This window comes from Moschus berezovskii, chromosome 15 (assembly GCF_049115385.1).
Source record: "Moschus berezovskii isolate FMDL1 chromosome 15, NW_MosBer_1.0, whole genome shotgun sequence".
NCBI classification, from domain to species: domain Eukaryota; kingdom Metazoa; phylum Chordata; class Mammalia; order Artiodactyla; family Moschidae; genus Moschus; species Moschus berezovskii.
Window position 1 is genome coordinate 46,574,716 of NC_142474.1, and position 20,326 is coordinate 46,595,041.

The following is a 20,326-nucleotide window of genomic DNA, read 5'->3' on the forward strand; positions in this document are numbered from 1 at the left end:
GGCTCAAGTTTAAACTGATATCATGGTTAAACACCAGGCCTAAAATTATCGTAATTGAAAGATTTATTTGGTACGAAAAGAGAGTGTTGGCTTATATGGGGCTGGGAGTGGGGTGGGGGTGGGGCTGGGATGGGGATCAGGGAGGAAGTCCCAAAAGGAAGCCGTTTGCTCAGTTTTCTGGGAAGTGGGCGAGTTTATTTGGCTCAGACCTCGCTCCTTCCCACAGCGCGGTATAAACGCCATAAGTTCAGTTCAGTTGCTCGGTTGTGTCAGACTCTTTGCGACACCATGGACTGCAGCACGCCTGGCTTCCCTGTCCAGCACCAACTCCCAGAGTTTGCTCAAACTCATGTCCATCGAGTCGGTGATGCCATCCAACCATCTCACCTTCTGTCGTCTTTCTCCTGCCTTCAATCTTTCCCAGCATCAGGGTCTTTTCTAATGAGTCAGTTCTTCGCATCAGATGGCCAAAGGATTGGAGTTTCAGCTTCAGCATCAGTCCTTCCAATGAATATTCAGGACTGATTTCCTTTAGGATGGACTGGTTGGATCTCCTTGCAGTCATAAAGAGAACTGCAATTGTGGCCCTGCTGCCAGCTGAGGTCTGAACTGTGTCTCGATGTAACCGCCCTGAAAATGGGTGCAAGTGAGGTCCGCCCTCCATTCCTCTGCGCGTCGTCTGGACTTTCCACCCTCGATCTTCCATTCACTCGAGAAAATTCTTTCTGGGGCCGACTGCAATGAACATAGGGACAAGCCGTCTCGGGACTGGCCGCCGGCAGGACTTGTCCTCTCATCCTGCGCCCGGAGGGGGCGCTGCTGCGGGGGTAAGTTAGCTGGTTTTTAGACGAAGCATTTCTCCCTACTGTTCCCGTGTTGCGCAACCATCTGCTAAGGGCGACACCCACCGCCACATCAGCCCGGAGCGGGCCAGGGGCGCGGGCGGAGAGCCGCCTGGATTCGAACCTCCGCGGTCCCGCCGGCCCAGAGCCTGGCCCGGGTCGGCGCCCGCGCGCTGGGCCGGCGCCAGGAGTGGGCGGGGCCGGCCAGCGCCCCCTCCCTTGCGTGTGGCCGAGAGTCCCGGCCCCGCCCCGGCCCGGCCCGCCCCCGCGCAGGGGCCGAGCGCCGCACGGCGCGGCCCCGCCCCCGCCCCGGCTCCGCCCCTCGCCCCGGCCCCGCCCCCGCGGCGCCCCGCAGCTCCTCCCCTCTCCCATTGGCCGAGGCGGAGGCCCGCCTCCCAGCCCAATGGGAGCCGCCGCGGCTCGGCTGCCGGCGTTTTGACTGGCCAGCGGCCGGCAGAGTGGCGGGGTGCGAGCCAATGGGGAAAGGCGGCTAGATGAATGGCTGGCCCGGGTGGGGAAGGCAGGAGGCGGCGATCCCTGCGGAGGGGGCCGTTCGCCAGCTCCGAGGCAGAAAGTGCCACGACTCCACACGCGCGCACGCAGCCAGCGAGCGGCCGGAGCGGACGGCGGACGGGGCGGGCAGCGTCGGGATCGAGGCGCCTGCAGCTGCTTGGGGGGCGGCTTCTCGGCGGAGGCTTGGCCGGCTCCTCTCTCTCCCGGTTCCGCGGCGGCGGCGGCGGCTCCTGCCCTCTCGCTCTCCCTCCCGCGTCTCCGGCTGCAGGTAAGAAACTTGGCCGGGCCCTGCAGCAGCGGCGGCGGCGGCGGCGGCGCGCGGGCTGGGCCGTCGGGGCGCCGGGGCCGGGCCGGGCCGGGCCGGGCCGCGCCGGGAGTGACACGTCTCCTTGGCGGCCCCTCCCCCGGCGGCGGTGCCGCCCGCCGTCGCCGCGGTCGCGGACCTGGGCGAGGGGGGGTCCCGGTGGGCCCCGGGGTGGGAGGGGCGTGTGCCGGGCCCGAGCCCCATGCGGGGGTCGTCGGCCGAGCGCGCCCGCGGTGTGGACCCCACGTCCTCGCCGTCGACGGGACCGGCCGCGGCCCCGCGGCGCGACGTGGACGCCGCTCCCTCCTTCCCTCCGTCTCCGCCTGGCCGTCGGGCCGGCCCGCGAGCTCCGAAGTTGGGCGAAGAAAGTTGGCGGCGGGGCGGGGCGGCGCGCAGCTGGCGGAGGAAGGGGTTAAGCTTCGGGAAGCGGCCGGATGACGTTGCCGGGCTGGAGTCCGGGCTGGGGTTGGGGGGTGGCGGGCGGAAGGCGGCGGAGGCCGGCGGGGAGAGGGGGCGGGATTGAATGGGGGCCGGGGCTGAGCGCGCCCACTTCGGGCTGCGGCCCCGGTTCCGCGGGGCCGATCGGCGCCGACGGGGCGGGGCGGGCCCGGGGCCGCGGAGGTGGGGGTGGCCCGCCTTGCGGGGACCTGGACCGTCCAGGGCCAGACGCTCGGCGGGCCGCGGTGGCAACTTCCCGGAGGGGTGGCAGGCGAGTCCTTGCGCCCCCTGGCGGCGGGGTCGGGGAGCGCCGTTTTCCCGGCTGGCCGCGCGGACCCGGCGCGAGGGCTCCCGGCCGGGGACGCTGAATGGGCCGGCAGTACCAGGCCCGGAGGAAGCGGCATCCCCGGCGCGGCCGCCCGGCACTGGCACCCGGTCTGGCTCTTGCCCGGGGCACCCAGCCTCGCTCTGGGCTGGGGAGGGCGGGCTGGGGTCCGCGCTTTCCAGTGCAGCATCTGGGAAGCCTCGGGAAGCCCTCCCCAGATGGCAGATAAGAATCGGTAGCTTGGGTCAAGGGGTTGGCTTCCGCAAACCCGCACTGTGGAGAGTCGGCCAGGCTGTTTAAACTCCGGGATGCAGGTCCACGTCGGAAAGAGAGACTGCTGGAGAGAGAAGTGGTGGAGACCCAGCACGCGTGGGAGTGGGCCACAGGTGTCAGAGGTTACTGTTGAGTAAGTTTCTAGGGTGTTCAGAGGCCGGGAGGGAGGTGGGGTCTGGGTTTGCCTCCAGCCAGCCCGCTGCAGACGCAGCCTTGCCACGTCCCAGAATCTGGGTCCCACCCCCTGCCACGCCACAGACCCTCTGCTCAGGGTTCTCAACCTTTATGAACTCAGATTTCCTTATCTGTGGCCTGGAAATAGAACCACCCACCCACAATGGGGTCAGGCAGGCTCCTGGTAGGTGCTGGGAAATACGGGGACCTTGTGCAAACTAAGGCAGTTTGGCAATAACTCCTGGAGGTCAGAGGTCATCAGCCTAGGAAGCACCAAGGAAATGAAACTTTGCAGGCTCTTGGGAACCTCACAGGTTTTTTTCTGGTGTGCTGAAACTGTCTGGGCATTTTCTGGAATTGGGGACAGCCAGAGAGCTCATCAGAGGTTTTTGACTGTTGAATGTCCCCAGAGACTCAGTTCTTCGGTCCAGCCTTTCCAGAAGGGCAGCTGTGTGCTTTACTCACGACCCACGTGGCTGGGGAGCACCTTCTGTCCCCTGGTGCTGGGTCGTCTTGACTTCATTTAACCCAACACCAGGAGGTCCTGGTGACCCTGCAGCGAGCTGCTCTCTGGTGATGTCTCCACTCCTTTGTGAACTCTCCAGAGTTCAGCCCCGCCACAGACAGCCAGTTTGCGTTCCTTCCAGGAAGAAGCTTCCAGTTCTGAGGTCCTAAACATGCCACATCCCTCTCTATTTAAGTGAAGGAGGAAAACTGGAGGCAGATGGTGGAGCCGTGCAGGGTTTCTGGGCCAGCTGAGATTGGGTTGGGGGGAGGACGAGAGAGGGGGATGAGAAAGGTGTTTCTGGGACTAGAAACCGTGTCCCGTGTGTAGAGCCGGAGGTACCGTGCTGTAACAGAACTCTTTGCTTTCAGTTAGGAGTCTGCCTTTGAACGTTTCTACAGAGAGTAAGGGATTAGACTGGTATCTTGGTGCATGAATATTTTTTGGTGACGGGAGAGTTTTAAATAAATCCTGAATCATTGAGTCACATTTGAGCAATTATGCTCTTTGCTAAAGGGGGCTCTAGGCCAATAGGCTATAGTGATGATGCAGCACCAAATTCCATCTAAGTGGTTGAATGCAAACAATTTGACTGGAATACTGGTTTATTTAGTAGCTGGGAGGACACAGCAACCCAGTCCAGTATTCTTGCTTGGAAAATCCCATGGACAGAAGAGCCTGCTGGTCTACAGTCCATGGGGTCTCAAAGAGTTGGACACGACTGAGCAGCTAACACTTTGAACATAACAGAATAAATGTAGATGAAATGAGGCAGACCAGCAACCTGGTGCATTTTTTCCAGCTGTCTCACTGGACAACTGAAGCTCAGCCCAACTTGATTTTTAAGGTTTACCATTTAGAAACGGATTCGCAACTTTGATCTCCATCTCAGGTGTCCATCCAGTGGGTGAGAATATGGAGGCCCAGCAGGTCAGGCAGTCATTAGGCTAGTTCTTGCTGCCCAGCTGCTGGGCGATGTGGGCACAGCCTTCTGAATGTTCACCAACAGGCTTTGTAATTCCACACTCCAGGGGAGCACCTCGATCTGGAAATGAAGAGCTTCAGTGGAAGGAAGGTGGGGAGTCAGTGTGAAGCGTAGCAGTGAGTGTGAAGACCATGCTTTCATCTCACAGCTTTGTCCACCATCTTCTGTGTGCCGGGCCTTCATACACTGCAGACAAGTGAATCTCACGCGTGTCTGCAAAAGCTCCTGTCTAGAGCTGTCCAGTAGGGTAGCCACACAGAAGTGTTTAAACTTTAATAAAACGGAAGTTCATTTCTTAGTTACAGAGCCACATTTCAGTGCCCAGTGTCACGTGGTGGTCAGCGCAGATTTCAGTCCGTTCCCCTGCCACAGGGAGTTCTCCTGAACAGCACTGCTCTGCAGGTGGCTGGTGTTCATTGAACATTGCTGCTGCTGCTAAGTCACATTAATTGTGTCCGATTCTGTGTGACCCCATAGACGGCAGCCCAGCAGGCTCCTCTGTCCTTGGGATTCTCCAGGCAAGAATACTGGAGTGGGTTGCCATTTCCTTCTCCAATGCATGAAAGTGAAAAGTGAAAGTGAATTCGCTCAGTTGTGTCTGACTCTTCGCCACCCCATGGACTGCAGCCTACCAGGCTCCTCTGTCCATGGGATTTTCCAGGCAAGAGTACTGGAGTGGGGTGCCATTGCCTTCTCCCTCCCATTGATGCCTTTGCTTTTTCTGATCATTTAGAGACACTGTTGCATTGAACCCTGTGAAGTGCCCATTCTGTAGGTCAGGAACAGTTGACTAATGGCAGTTCATGTGTGTCCACCTACTGAGATGTCACCTTAGAAAGTACTTTTGGACTGACTTGGGTGCACCTTACAAATTGCATGTTCAGGGCAAAAAGCAGGAAGCAGGGTCCTGCTCTAGTGAGATTCCTGCCTAAAAGCAGCACCATCAAAATGGCCCAGGGTAACAGACACAGAAAATAGATATTGGGCAGAAAGCGTATGGGAAAGCAAATATTTAATTCTAAGTCAGAGAGTCTGGGCAAGAGGGCCATTTGGCATTACCGAAAATTAACCTGGGGACTTCCTTGGAGGCTGTTTCCTTAGGCTCAAAAGTTCAGGTGAGTTTCCTGAGACCGGCAGGCCAGCTCCCACTGCCAAAGGCCAGACACACATGGCCTATTTCCTTTAAGTGCTGTGGGTGATGTGTCCCTCCCACCCGCGCAGCTACTCAGAGCAGCTGTAATTTATAAAGAAGGTTTTGTAATTTCTACGTTGGATTATTTTAGCAAGGCTGCAATAGCAGGCAGGCTCCGAACCCTGCCTGGTCCAGTGTCCTGGTGTTTGCCTGCTTGGCTGGCATCAGGTGTGCCCTGGCTATTGGCAGCACTTTGTTACATTCCATGTAACTTTGACAGGATCATTGGTTAGTATTTGGAGAGAAATTGTCTGAGCGAGCGGCCTCATGTCAGTACTGCATGTAGAGTAGGATCAACCCAGTTAACAGAGATCCCAGAGTGGCCGGCAGCTGCCTTCGTGTTGGTAGGAGAGGCTATGCTGGAAATGATCAGCTAGCTACTGTGGTCGTGAACATCATCTGCTGGCCTCAAAGTTGTAATAAAAGACCATTCTTAGACTCAGGGCTTTAATGTTGTGCCCTGACCCTGGCTGAGGTGTGAGTGAACCAGGTGTGTTTCGGGCTGACTTGAGACTGATTCCTGGCTGGGGCCACACCTGCACGGAGGGGCCTTGGCCAGCACATGAGGTTTGTCCAGCCCCATGTTGCTCAACCACTGAGCCACCTTTTAAAATTGGAGAAGCTGTTGTTGTTAAAAATCTAGATTTTGGAGCTCTCTTGGGGACAATGGGGATTTCCGGGCCCACTGGATCTGTTTCTTGGTGGCAGCCGTGGACTGCAGTCGCCTCCCTGAGCAGGGCCTGTGCTCTCTTCCCAGCCCTCACCCCTCACTATACCTTGCTTGGGTCCCCGGGGGCACTGTCTGCCCCCACCTCAGAGAGCTCAGAGGAGCCCGAGGGCATCTGCCTGTGACCTGAGTAGTCCACTAGGGTCTCCCCTGAGCTGCAGCTTGGGGCGGCGGGGGAAGGGTTCTAATCCCCAGAGTAAGTGGTGTGACCTTGGACATGACTTTGCCTTCCTGGGGCTTCAGTTTCCTCCGCATGTAAAATGAAACTAGGCCAGGTGGCTCCATCTTCCAGGCCACACACCTTGGTTTATCCTTCACTCCGTGCTCTCTCATACGTGTATCCTTCATGCCGGCAAACCTACAGCTCTGTCCACTCACCCCGTCTCCCCAGGCTGGCTGGGTGCGGAACCCTCATCCCCTGGCGGATTTCACTGGCTCTGGGTCGTCTTCCTGCTCTGCCCTCACCCTCGCTTTCTGGTCTGTTCCCAGGGCAGGTCGTGCCACCCTGCATTAAGACCCTCCAAGGCCCCGCCTTCCCTCTGCTTCACTGCTGGCGCCACCCTCCGCTCCGTTCACACCGCTGCCCTCTGTTTCCTGGGCATGCTCTGGCCACAGGGCCTTTGCATGTGCTGTGGTTCTCCTGGGGGAACTGGTTCCCAGATGGCCACGTGGCCACTCCACCTGCTGTCCTCAGGGCTGTGCAGTGACAGCCCCATGAGCCGTCCCACTTCTTTGCACGATCACCACCTGATGTGTCGCATGTGTGACTGACTTTGTCACTTTTGTCACCGGAGCATAAGCTCTCCCAGTGCAGGGACATGTCTGCTCGGTTTCCCCAGGCAGCCCTGGCACCTAGAATAGCAGTGCACGGTAGATGCCTGTCCTGCCAAGCTAATGGAGAGGTGATTTTCTAGCGCGCAAGTTCTGTAAGTGTATTATGATTCCACCTCAAGTAGCCTGGATTCCTCGAGCATCAAATATAAACACAAAAAATAAAATTCCAAAGCCAAGTGACGGTGGGGTTCCCTTCAGCCTGGCTCCCGCTGGGAGCTGATAGTCACTTGTGGCCACGGTGCCGCATGTGGGCTGCCCTCTGGTCAGCAGAGCCCAGGGCTCTGGAGTGACCCTCGGTAGAGGGCTTGGGCCTCTGCTCTCCCCCCAGCACCCTCACCCGCAGGCTAGTTAGATTGGCCTCAGTGCCACCTGTTCTCTGCTGTCACCCACGTGGGGCCTCGCTGGACTGGGCCCTTCCCAGGTGCCTGTGCTTGTTCCGGGAGGAGAATTCGCCATGAGCATCCTTACCTCCCGGCCGAGCTGAGGAGTTAGACTGACTTGTGGGGCAGCCAAGCATATTGGTGACGCACCCTTACCAGGAGCCAAAACATTCTTTTTGGTTTAAACAATGTGCTGCCTCCAAAAAGAGGAAGATTTTGTGCTTTGTGAGCAAGAGTGTTCCTTAGTGGCAGGAGGGTAACCAGCCTTCCATCCACGCTCCTTTTAGCCAGACTCTGGGGCCGAGGAGCATGAGGGCTTGATGAGGCTAACCTCCTGCCTCCCCGACTGTGTGTCCTTGAGGCAGGGGCATGGGAGCCGAGAGGGGTGTGCTTGAGCAGGGGGTTTGGCTGGTCGTACCTCTTCCAGGCTGAGTCCACAGCCCTTGTCTCCTCCTGCCTTTGCTTTTAGGCAGAGAAACAGTCAATCCTAGACTTTGACCCCTTCTGATGGTAGGAACTGGCCCACTCATTTCACGTAGAACCCAGAGAGATCAGGTTCTGGCCCTCAGCCCAGGTGGTATGTTTTCCTGGCACTTTTCATTCACTGGTTAAAAGGTTCACCTCAACTGTAGCAAAACTGATTTCCTTTTTAATTAAGACTAGCCCTGCATAGGAATTACAGGTAACTTTGTTTCTGCTGTTTTCATTTTCCCCGGAATTCTAGACCAGTTGTAGTCATAAGAAAGAAAGATAATCCTGTGGGGAATTTTGTAGTAACCACAGTGATCGGGGGAGGGAGTCAGTACAGGAGAGTGACTGGGTGACTGATGCCGAGCCGGCAGTCTCAGCAGCACTTCGGGGCATGGACGGGGCAGAGGTCGCCATGGCCAGGCCCAGCCACTTCTTCCCTCTTAGTTTGGAAGCCCCAAGCCTTGTTCTGAACACTCTGGTGTCAGAAGCCACCAGGGACAGTGTGGTGTGGGCTGTGGGGAGTTAAGGCAGGAAGTGCCCGCCCACCAGGACCTTGGTCTCCACTTCCCCTCTCATGGGAGCCGCGTGGTCAGCGCACGTGAGCAACCTGAGTGGTATAGGAGTGGCCAAGCCAGTACAGACCCGCCAGGCATCAGAGATGCTCCTTCCAGAGCCACGTGGACTTATTTTCCTACCAAGTTGGCATATGTATATTTATATGCATTAACTCTTCACTAAAGTGAAGTCACTCAGTCGTGTCCGACTCTTTGCAACCCCATGGACTGTAGCTTACCAGATTCCTCCGTCCATGGGGTTTTCCAGGCAAGCGTACTGGAATGGGTTGCCATTTCCTTCTCCAGGAGATCTTCCCGACCCAAGGATTGAACCTGGGTCTCCCGCGTTGTAGGCAGACGCTTTCCCGCCTGAGCCACCAGAAAGTCCTTACTAAAGTAAAACTCTTTACTGAAGTAAAATGCAAATATTGAAAAATGCACCGTTGTGTCTACAGCTTAGTAAAGGTCCATGGGGCAGCACCCTGTTTAACCAGCAGACCAAGAAATGTGATCCCCCAGCAGCTCATCTGGTGCCCCTCAGCTGTTGCCCCTCCCAGAGGGTCACTGCCCTCCTGACCTTTAGCTCGCGGGTCCCTCCACCCGCGGGTGAACTCGGGGGGAGTGGACCCACACGCGTGTTGCTCTTTGGGTCTCTGCTTGACATTGCGTGTGAACATGAGGTCCGTCCATGCTCTGGGGCTGTGGTGGGCCATCCCTGTGTTGTGTGTTCTCCGTGTGTCACTCTGGAGGGGCACTCAGGTAGTTTCCAATCTGGGGCTTCTGTTACGATATATAATAAAGTACATTATAAAGTATAGTTTTGCCCCTGACTTTGGTGACTGACAGTGAGGACTTTTCCCCCCAGCGCTGGTCCTCTGTTGTACCCCCGCCAGCGTTGTAGAGCCTGGACTATAGTCCACAGTGGCCAACTGCAGAAAGGAACCAGGGGAGGCTGAGGTACCACTTCTCCTAATGAAAGGCCCCTGCCTCCCGCCATGCTCACCCTGTCCCAGAGGCGGCAGTCCTTGGCTGCAGAGTTCTTCATCAAAGATGAGCCTTTGCAAAAGGTTTGTGGAAGGGTCAGATTTTACCAGTGGTGGTGTTTTAGTTGCTAAGTTGTGTCTGACTCTTGCAACCCCCGGAACTGTAGCTCACCAGGCTCCGCTGCCCATGGCATTTCTGCCCACGAGCAAATGCTGTCCCAGCAAAAAGGAAGCCCCTTGCTGTAAATGCGGGAGAAGTTCCCAGAGTTCAACAAAGCCAGAGCTTCATTTTTAAAAAAGATAAGTCATGGTGACACACATCAAGCAAAATTGGTCATGAAAAGGGAAAATAATATTGAGTGTCGAATGGGGCTTCACTCCAAATGTGGTGACATTGAAAAGAGGAGTGGTTTTCATGAACAGTTCAGTTCAGTTCAGTCACTCAGTCGTATCCGACTGTTTGCAACCCCATGAATTGCAGCATGCCAGGCCTCCCTGTCCAGCACCAGCTCCCAGAGTTTACCCAAACTCATGTCCATTGAGTCAGTGATGCCATCCAGTCATCTCACCCTCTGTCGTCCCCTTCTCCTCCTGCCCCTGATCCCTCCCAGCATCAGGGTCTTTTCCAGTGAGTCAACTCTTCTCATGAGGTGGCCAAAAAGTATTGGAGTTTCAGCTTCAGCATCAGTCCTTCCAATGAACACTCAGGACTGATCTCCTTTAGGATGAACAACTTGTGCTCAATAAGAGTCAACCTGTGTCCTAGGTGTTTATTAGAACTTGGAGTATCCATCCACGGGAGGGGGCTGCACTGCACTGTTACATACTAGACATCTTTTTTCATCCCAAGGTGGCAATGATTTTGCAACTTTTAGCAACATAAGTCAGTTTCTAGGAAAACATAATTTAACAACACTGAGCTAAGAAGACAACCAAGAACCTGATGAAAGGGTTGCCTTCAGGAGCTCTATACTGAGCATCACACTAAATAGCAAGATACCCAGGTATTTCACTTTGAGATGAGAAAGAATGGGGTGCTTGCTGACACTCATTTCATGCACGGTGTTGGTGGTCCTACCCTGTGCCAACACTCAAGAAAAGTGAAGCTGAAGATAGGAAAGAAAGGAACAGGATCTACAGGCAACATGCTTACATGTGTAGAAAAAATTTTTTAATCTACACTGTTAGTAGAAACAGGCAAGTTGCCGGGTCGGGGCGGGGGTTGGGGGGAGGGTGTGGGCCAGAATCACCGAACAGAGATCAACTACTTGTTGGTGTTGGTGTCACCAGCAACAGAGAATGAAACTTAGGAGAGGCAATGTTTGCAATAGTGTAAAAGCAGAAAAACCAAGAAAAATACCTTTCCCCAGTAAGACTGTATGGCATACGTTCTCTTCCTCCACCAAGGTACCTGTGCTGTTGCGATGTGGTGTCAATGGGTGGTTCCCACCTGACCTATGTTTAGCGGAACTGTTGTAGGAAGGGGGAGGCCCCCCTTCAGGGCCCCAAGAGTGGGCTCTTGTCTGACACTCAGAAAAGAATTGTCCGAGAAGACACGTGCTGACAAAGCAAGAGACTTTATTGGGAAGGGCACCCGAGTGGAGAGCAGTAGGTTAAGGGAACCCAGGAGAACAGCTCTGCCACATGACTCGCAGTCTCGGGTTTGATGGTGATGGGATCAGTTTCCGGGTGGTCTTTGGCCAGTCATTCTAATTCAGTCTTTCCTGGTGGTGCACGCATCGCTCAGCCAAGATGTATGCTAGCGAGAGGGATTCTGGGAAGTGGATGCACACGCGATGTCTCCTTTTGACCTTTGCCAAACTCTTTTGGATGGTGGTGGCTTGTTAGGTCCGTATTCCTTACCAGGATCTCCTGTCATAAAACAACTTATGCGAATGGTTACTAAAGGGCCTGGCCAGGGTGGGCGGTTTCAGTCCGTGTACGTCCCCTAACAGAACCTGCATTCAGAGATGCTCAGGAGCATGGATGTGCTGGGGTTCGACTGAATGCAGTGGGAAACCATTGATCCTACTCCCTGGGTGCCCCGTGTCCGCTGCAGGAAGAACTCTGCATGTCTGAATAGCCTGTATGTATCTTGAGGAGTTGGGGTTCCTTATTCCTACCTTGTGGGGTATTGTCTTCACTGATGAGGCGAGAAGATTTAGATCTATTTATGTACCTAACTTTTCCAAAGACTGTTATTTTGGAGAAACACAAAAACGTGTCAGTGGTTTATTTATTTATTTATTTTTCCTTAGGCAAAGAAATTGAATCTGAAATGGCCAATGAATAAGCCCAGGCTTGGAATAGAGTACATTTCTATTTTTGGTGTTTTAGCTTTCTTTAAAATTAATAGCATTGTTTCTTGAAAATAGGAAGTCAGTTATTTCCATCCTCTTAGAACATGAAATAGATTATTTCTGAATATATCTTTCAGTTACCGATTTTTCTCTTAGTTTTTCTGGGTTTAAAAAAAAAAAGAATTAGCGGTTGCCCTTAAAATGTAATATGACGTGATCTGAAGATTTCATGTTAGATGGAGTTAATAAGGGAAGTGAAGTTGCTCAGTCGTGTATGACTCTTTGTGATCCCATTGATTGTAGCCTACCAGGCTCCTTCGTCCATGGAATTTTCCAGGCAGGAGTACTGGAGTGGGTTGCCATTTACTTCTCCAAAAGTGAAAGTTGCTTAGTTGTTCTGACTCTTTGAGACCCCATGGACTGTGCAGTCCATGGAATTGTCCAGACCAGAATATTGGAGCGGGTAGCCTTTCCCTTCTCCAGGGGATCTTCCCAACCCAGGGATGGAACCCAGGTCTCCCACTTTGCAGACGGATTCTTTTACCGGCTGAGCCACAAGGGAGGCCCAAATAAGCATTCTGTAAAAAACATAGCTGGACTTGCAAGGTAGTAAAAGAGATTGCCAGAAGCCATAAGCCCCCGGGGAGCAGGGTAAGTGGCAGGGACACAGATGTAAACTGGCCCTTTGGAGTGGGTGTTATCATCCAGAGTCTGGGTCTTGGGTCTTTGGCTTTTATGTCCAGGTGGGAGCTGCGTGGAGGGAATGGAATCCCCCTCCATACTCCCATGTAAAACCTGAGTTAAAAGGACTGCTGGTTGGGGGGCGTGGAGATGATAAGAGAACTTATCTGATTTGTCCTGAGGCAGGAGAGGCTGGGAATGTTTAACCCGAGATGATACTGCCTCTGAAAATTTGTCCTCACTGTTGCTTTCTCCTAAGGCTTTGTTGAAGCAGAGATAAAATAGCTGTTTGGAGACAAGCCCAAAATTCAGACCAGACAGGATTGCCACTGATAAAATCCCCCCAGAGTCACTATTAAGAGGTATAAAAGTACTGAAAACCAATAATGGGAAAAAAATAGCACCAGGGAAAAAACACGGGAAACTTGGGCGGGGGGAGAAGAACCTCAAAGAAGTGATTGATTACAGAGCTGGTTAGATTCAGCTGAAGAGACAATCAGTGAAGTGGAACACAGGTCTGAGGATCTCTCCTGAGTGGTGGCAGAGGTTGAGGTGCAGTTAGTAGTTACTGCAGAAAAGCAGGAGCATTGCTTCCCAGAACCCATGAAACATGTGAGAAAGCATGGTGAGCTTGAATTAGATGATAAAAATAACTACATACCTAAAGGTTTTGTTGAAGCCTCAGAACCCAAAAGATGTATCTTAAAAGTAGCGAGATCTTTTTGTTTTAAAGATCTTATAAATGATAAATTGACAATATGCCAATATGCCTTTTGATACTAAGCATGCCCACCCCTCCCCCCACCAAAAAAAAAAAATAAAGCCAGAGAAATAAAACAATATCTTCAGAGTGGTGAGAGTAAGCAACTCTCAGGATGGAATTCTGTACTCAGCCAACCATTCATGCTGAATGACAGTGAAGGAAAGAAATCCTTTCAGGACTGCAAGGACTGAGAATGTTGCTAAGAGGAGATTCTTGCTGAAACAGGTGGTCAAGGATGTGCTTTGGGGAGACTCAGAGATGCAGGAGGCCTGCGATGCAGGAAGCAGTGACTGGCAGACAGACGGGGGACCATTTGGGAAATATAAGCATGAGTGTCTGGAACTGCAGAGTATGTGCAGGTGGTCCAGGTGTGTGTGAGGGAGAAGAAGGTGGGGGGTGGGGAGAGGAAACCCCCGCCCCGCCGCCGCCCCATGGAGGCCCCAGACCCAAGGCTGCTGTGGCTCTTCCTTTGTTGGGAAGTGTCAGCTGTCAGGTGTGTGTGTTAAGAGAATGTAAGGGGAAAAGGCATTTTAATCACAATTATTTTTTGGTTAATCACAATTTTTTAAAAGAACACTTGCACATAGACACACCCGAATACAGAAGAGTGTAACTTTCAAATGCAGAGGACAAGATGTCTAGTGGAATGCAAAATAAAATAAGAAAATAAGCGAGGAATAAGCAAAGAAAAAGTACTGTAAACAAGAATAACAAGATGAAGGTGTAAATGAGTCCAAATAGAAGATGTTGATGAACTGAACCTACCAGTTACAGACAAATTGCCATGCTAGTCTTAAAATCCAGCTATATGCTATTTTTAAGAGTTCCACTTAAAACATGACCCCAGAAAGGTTGCAAGTGAAGAACAGAAAATGATTCTAGGCCAATATTAACCGCCCCCCCAGAAACTGATGTAACTTTTAAAATAATCAGACAATGAAATGAAAAAAAAAATCATTAGGGATAAAGAGGATCACTTTATAACAGAGGATAAAGTAGTAGGCACTTCATCAGGAAGATGTCGCGGTTCTGATTTTATATTCTGATAAGATGCCCTCCCAATAAAGCACAGATTGACAGATTCCCAGGAGAAACTGGCAAATCCATGCTCATGGAGGGAGATTCTTAAAGCTCTCAGTAGCTGTTAGATTAAGCAGACAGAAAATGAATGGGATTCTACAGAAGGTTATACACTGGAATGTGCGGCCCTCAGTCCACAGAGTACGTTGTGGTTGTTCAGTTGCTCTGTCATGTCCGACTCTTTGCAACCCCATGGACTGTAGCACGCCAGACCTCCCTGTCCCTCACCATCTCCTGGAGTTTGCCCAAGTTCACATCCATTGAATCGGTGATGCCATCCAGCCATCTTATCCTCTGCCACCTTCTTCTCCTTCTGCCTGCAATTTTTCCCGTAGTACATGTTCGTAAAAGCTGACCACAACCTAGCAAGACACCCCAACATCATAATCCAAGCCAGTGCTTTGTCAGACTCCAGGCCCAGCGTGTCGTGACCCTCAAAGTCAATTTAATTTGTTGTGAAAAACTTTTAAAAAATGTTGATGGCTTAGGAGATACCAGTGCATGACACATGCAAATACTGAGTTACTGTTTCATGAGTCTTATTATTTACATGTTCATATACATACTGTGCATATAAGAGCGTGCATGTGTGTGTCCTGGGTCAAGTTATCTTCCTGGATCATGGTTACAAGTGTAAAAGCTTCGACCTGTATCACACAGAATGGATCCTCTGATGAACAGTGCAGTTGAATTAGGATTGTTGATGGTAATTCAAAGCCCTCACATGTTAGGAGTGTTAAGGACGCTGCCATTTTGTGAGTCAGAGGTCTTTGGGGAACTGGAAGATACTTCAAACTGAGCACTGATGAAAATAGTGCATTGTAGCTTGGAGGATAAAGCTACAGTAGTACTTTACAGGAAAATTTATTACCTTAAATATTTGCTACAAGAAAAAAGAAAAAAAGGCCTGAAAGTTAATAAATGTTCATGTCAAGCAGTTAGAAAGAACAGAATGAACCAATGGAAGTTAAAAGAAGGAGTGATGAAAATTAATTATGTAGATTGAATCACAAACCCATAAACGGGTCCTGGAATCATCATTGAAATTGAAATAGCAATTAAAGTCAGCTCTCTACCAAAGGGAACCTTCATACATAGTTGGTGGGAATGTCAACTGGTGCACCCACTGTGGAAAAGAACAGTATGGAGGTTCCTCAAAAAACTAAAAATAGAACAACAATATGACCCAGAAGTTCTGCTCCTGGGTATGCATCTGAAGGAAAACAAAAGCACTAGTTCAAAAAGATACATGCACCCCAGCGTTCATAGCAAAACTATTTACAATAGTCAAGACGTGGAAACAGCATAAATGTCCACAGACAGATGAATGGATAAAGAAGATGTCAGATGTATATGTAACATATATGTAGTGAAATGCTAATAGAACACTACTCAGCCATTAAAAAAGAATGAAATTTTGCCATTTGCGACATGGGTGGACCTAGAGGGTATTGTGTGAAGTGAGATAAGTTAGAGAAAGAAAAATAATGTACGATATCACTTACATGTGGAATCTAAGAAATACAGCAAACTAGTGGATATAACAAAAAAGAAGCAGATTCACAGATAATAGGAAATAGTGTTTACCAGTGAGGGGGTGGGAAGGGGGAGGGGCTGTACAGGGGAAAGGGATTAAGAGGTATAAAATAAGCTACAAAAATAAAACGAAATAAAACAAGCCCTAAGAGTATATTGTACAACATGGGGAGCATAACCAGTATTTTATAATAACTGTGGATGGAGCAGTTTTATACTTAAAAAACCTTTAAACGTTGTGAATCACTATGTTGTACATCTGCAACAGCACCTATACTTCAAGTTTTTAAAAAAGCAGCTCTATACCCACTCCTCCCCCTCCAGGAACAGATCGTGAAAAACCAGACTCTGATGGTTTTACAGGCCATTTCTTCTGGATCTGCAAAGAACAGAGGGAAAGGGGTGATCCTCAGCTTATGGGACTGAGGCGACCTTGCTGCCAAGACTATGGAAGCACAGTCTGAGGACGATTCTGCCTCCCCTCACATGAGAGCTCATAGCCCTGAATCCCCCAGAAAAATGTCAACAGACCAAATCTAGTGAGGGATTAAGAAGGAAAAGACCCACCATCAAGAAGTGTCTACACACTCAGAACCATCTGTGAGTTAACACTGGAATGTGTGTTATTTTAGTTCAACCCATTTCAGATTAGAAAAAATGTCAAATGATAAAGAAAAAGCATTTGCTCAAACTTAGTGCCCAGCTATTAAAAAGGAAAGGCAACTGGGAATATAAGACAGCTTAACCTGATATTCATAGAATAAGTTTTGTACCAACACAGCATCTAATAGTGACATCAGAAGTGGAGACTCAGCGACAAGACCAGCAAGCCTGCTCAGAGTTCTTGCCCAGCTCAGGGACATGAGAAAAAGAGATGCAATGATCCGGCTTAGAAAGCAAGAAATGACTGTCTTTTTTCATAGGTGATTTTTTTTTTCGTGAAGAGAATCGACAAACTCCTGTATTTGAGGAAAGTTTAGCGTAATATCTAGGTAAACAACACACGTGCAAATATGAATAACTTTGCTGGATGCCTGTAGCTAGAAATAGAAAAAGGTATCTTTTTCTTGTACACTTAAAAATAGCAATAACCTTAACAACACCAAAAAAGACATGTAAAACTTTCTATAGAGATCATTAAAGCTCTTTGCAAGTATAATATAAAAGGACATTTAAATACATGGAGCGCTATACACTCTGTTCAGTGACAGTTCCCATGGTGTCCAGTCAGCTGTCCCCACCTGCATCTGTAAATTTAGTCTGTTTCAAAAATCACAGTGAAATTGGGATTTGGAGGGGATGCGTGGGCCAAAATGTGGTATTGATGCTGGTCACAGATAAATATGCAGGTGGGACAGAGTGTAAGTCCATCAAACCTGGTGGCGCAGAGGCAACTGTGCAAGTCGGGGAGAAGAGTGGACCAGTTCAGAAGGGGTGCCGGGCAATTTAAGCCATGAGAGAAGCGGACAGTGTCTCCTGTCATATAGAGTAAATCTCAGGTGATTAAACTGAACTACAAAAAGCTTTCTGAAGTGTGTGGAAGAAAATAAACAGTAAAGGACTTCTCTCCAGTGGCTGGGACCTGAGTGGCTGAGGCAGGGATATAGGGAGGTTTTCACTCTGTATCAGCCGTTTTGTGCTTTTCAAGTTTTGACCCCTAGGAGTGCATTGCCTCTTTACACGACTGAGTGATTATTTAGATTGAAAGGAGAACAAGTTTTTTCCTTAAAAGAAAAAGGAAACATTATCTTTGACTCTTTTGTGTGTGTGCTAAGTTGCTTCAGTTGTGTCCACCTCTTTGTGACCCCATGGACTGTAGCCCACCAGGCTCCCCTGTCCATGGGATTCTCCAGGCAGGAGTACTGGAGTGGTTTGCCATGCCCTCCTCCAGGGGATCTTCCCAACCCAGGAATCGAACCTGAGTCTCTTACATCTCCAGCATTGGCAGGTGGGTTCTTTACCAGCAGTGCCTCCTGGGCAGCACCAGACTCTGGGGCAATAGCTCTGATAGAAGAAAACACTGTAAAAACAAACAAGATGGTTAAAAATGAAACCAGAGACTTGTTATTCAGTTGCTAAGTTGTGTCCAACTCTTTGCACAACCCCAGGGACTACAGCACACCAGGCTTCCCTGTTCTTCACCATCTCCTGGAGTTTGCTCAAACTCATGTCCATTGAGTCAGTGATGCCATCCAGCCATCTCATCCTCTGTCACCGCCTTCTCTTCTTGCCCTCAGTCTTTCCTAGCATCAGGGTGTTTCCCAAGGAGTCGGCTTCACAGACTTGGATACATTCAGTTCAGTTCAGTTCAGTCGCTCAGTCGTGTCCAACTCTCCACGACCCCATGAATCACAGCACGCCAGGCCTCCCTGTCCATCACCAACTCCCAGAGTTCACTCAAACTCATGTCGTTGAAAACAACAAATGGTTCATATCCAAGCTATGTAAAGGACACTTATAAATCAAAGAAAAAGGTAGCCCTTTAGAAGACAGACCAAGCATGTGAACAGACTACATCATAGGAGAAGTGCGAAGTGCTCATCTCCATGGGAGGCCCAGCATCACTGGCAACGGGTGGGGACATGTCTAGGGGGTGAGTGGAGGATGGGGCCTCATGCTGCCCCCAGGGAGCAGTTGGCAGCATCTGGTGGCACAGTGCCCACCCTGCGCCAGTGGTGTGTTCTGGAGGATAAAATGTTGCCCAGTGATACTCGCAGGGCTGGTCCCATGCATCCCTTGCCAGGGTGGTCCTGGGCTTGTCCGGTGGGCACCCATGGGTGAGCATGGTGGCACATTGGGTGTTGGTCCTCTGTGGAAGGAAAGACGAGACACTGAATGTTTATCTAAAGTAAATGGGGGAAATGTTTGGATTTGCTAAACCTGGGTGGTGGATAAATGGACATTCAGAATATTTCTCTTAATCTTGTGTATATTTGAAATACTTGATGATGCAGTCATATCTGCTAATATCTCTATTCTCTTGTCATTCTGTTTTGGCTTTGTGCCTTCCTGGTAAGTCACCTTACACCCAGGAAATGGGGCTGGGTCTCTTCGACAGCCTCCTCCCCACCCCCTGCTGTCGTTTCTTGGAGTGCCCACACATGGCCCCCCACGGCACAGCTGGGTGGTGACACAACCCAGCCCCAGGATTGCTATTAAGAGTCCTTTTGCAAAACCAACCCAAATCCCTGTTGCCAGATTGGACTGACCTGGCCAAACTGCACTAGCCTGGTCAGGCCGAGTGAATCAGCGGTGGTAGTCCATGCTTGAGGTGTCCACACAACCTCTGTTCCCCAGTCCTTACTCCCAGGAGCAGAAGAAAGCCATGCCCTCAGAACCTCCAAGGTGGGCCCAGCGTTTCAGCCATGGAGCCTGGGAGTGGTTCCTGAGCCTCGGTGCGGCCGTCTGCTCCCTGTGCTTGACTGGCCTTCTGCTTCACACTCTAAGCAGATCGGCCGTTGTAAATAAACGTGTACATTTTGTAGAAGTTTCCGGGATCGACAGCGCAGATCCTCTGTGGTCAGCCCACTCAGGATGCAACGGCACACAGCACAGCCTTGTGGGAGGTTCCTGCCAGGGTCCTTTGACTGTGTGTGGAGCACCTGGCAGGCTAACCTTGAAGACTGACCTTGAGTGTATTTGGAGGCGTAGGAAGTGATGGCCTCAGATGTCCGTCTGCCGTGCAGAGGGAAATGCTCTCGCAGCTGGCTTCTCTCCACTCTGCCCCTGGCAGAGAATATCTTGTATCCTGTGTTTGAGAGCCAAAACCAGCTTTTCATCCGTGGCTTTTCTGCCCAAACCACTTGGCTGCAGAATCCATGGTGCAGGAAAAGGGATGGAGTTGGGGGTGGGGGGAGATGAGATGGGGCAGGGCAATGCCTGTCCTGGGGGCTGGTGGCCCAGGGTCTCCATGGGACCTGCCCTCCAGGGCATGTCGGGGACCCGGGGCTTGCAGACCTGCAGCTGGGTGACCCGGACCCCTGACCAGGTGCTGCCTCTGGAGAAGGGCATTGCAGAGGGTTTTTGTATCCACTCTTTCTTGGGTTCTTTTCCTGGATATTGAGGAGTTTCCTGTGCTGCACAGTAGGTCGGAGGATTTTTGTCACCTGAATAGGATGGATGTCATGGTTATGCTATTGCCTTGTACCTGAAACGTGTCCATGTCAGCAGAGTTCTGAGGGGTCCTTGTGAGGACCCAGCGTTTCAGTTGTGGATGCCCACCGAGCAGCAGGGATTAGAAGGGGACGGTGGAACATTCCAGCTTCTTGTCCCCGCCCTCCCGCTTCCTGGACCCCTCCCCTCCAGACTTTTTGCACTCAGCTATGAGTGTGGTCTCGAAGGCTCCTGACCTCTGTGTATGTGGCACCCATGGCCAGAGGTCAGAACTTGCTGCCCCAAGAGCTGGAGGTTCCATGAGCCCCCTTGGGCTTGTGGACCAGGATGTGGAGTTTGACCCAGAGCTGCAG

At 51.3% G+C, this 20,326-nt stretch overlaps 1 protein-coding gene across 2 annotated transcripts in view; it reads left to right on the forward strand.

The window, feature by feature from the left end:
- Positions 1–1,491: 1,491 nt before the first annotated feature.
- The window catches only part of RRBP1 (ribosome binding protein 1), a 47,337-nt gene continuing 28,502 nt past the window's right edge, over positions 1,492–20,326 (forward strand). For both annotated transcript variants that reach the window (XM_055430274.2, XM_055430276.2), the window contains exon 1: positions 1,492–1,623. The gene's annotated coding sequence lies outside the window, so the exon portion shown is untranslated. The remainder of the gene's footprint in view (positions 1,624–20,326) is intronic.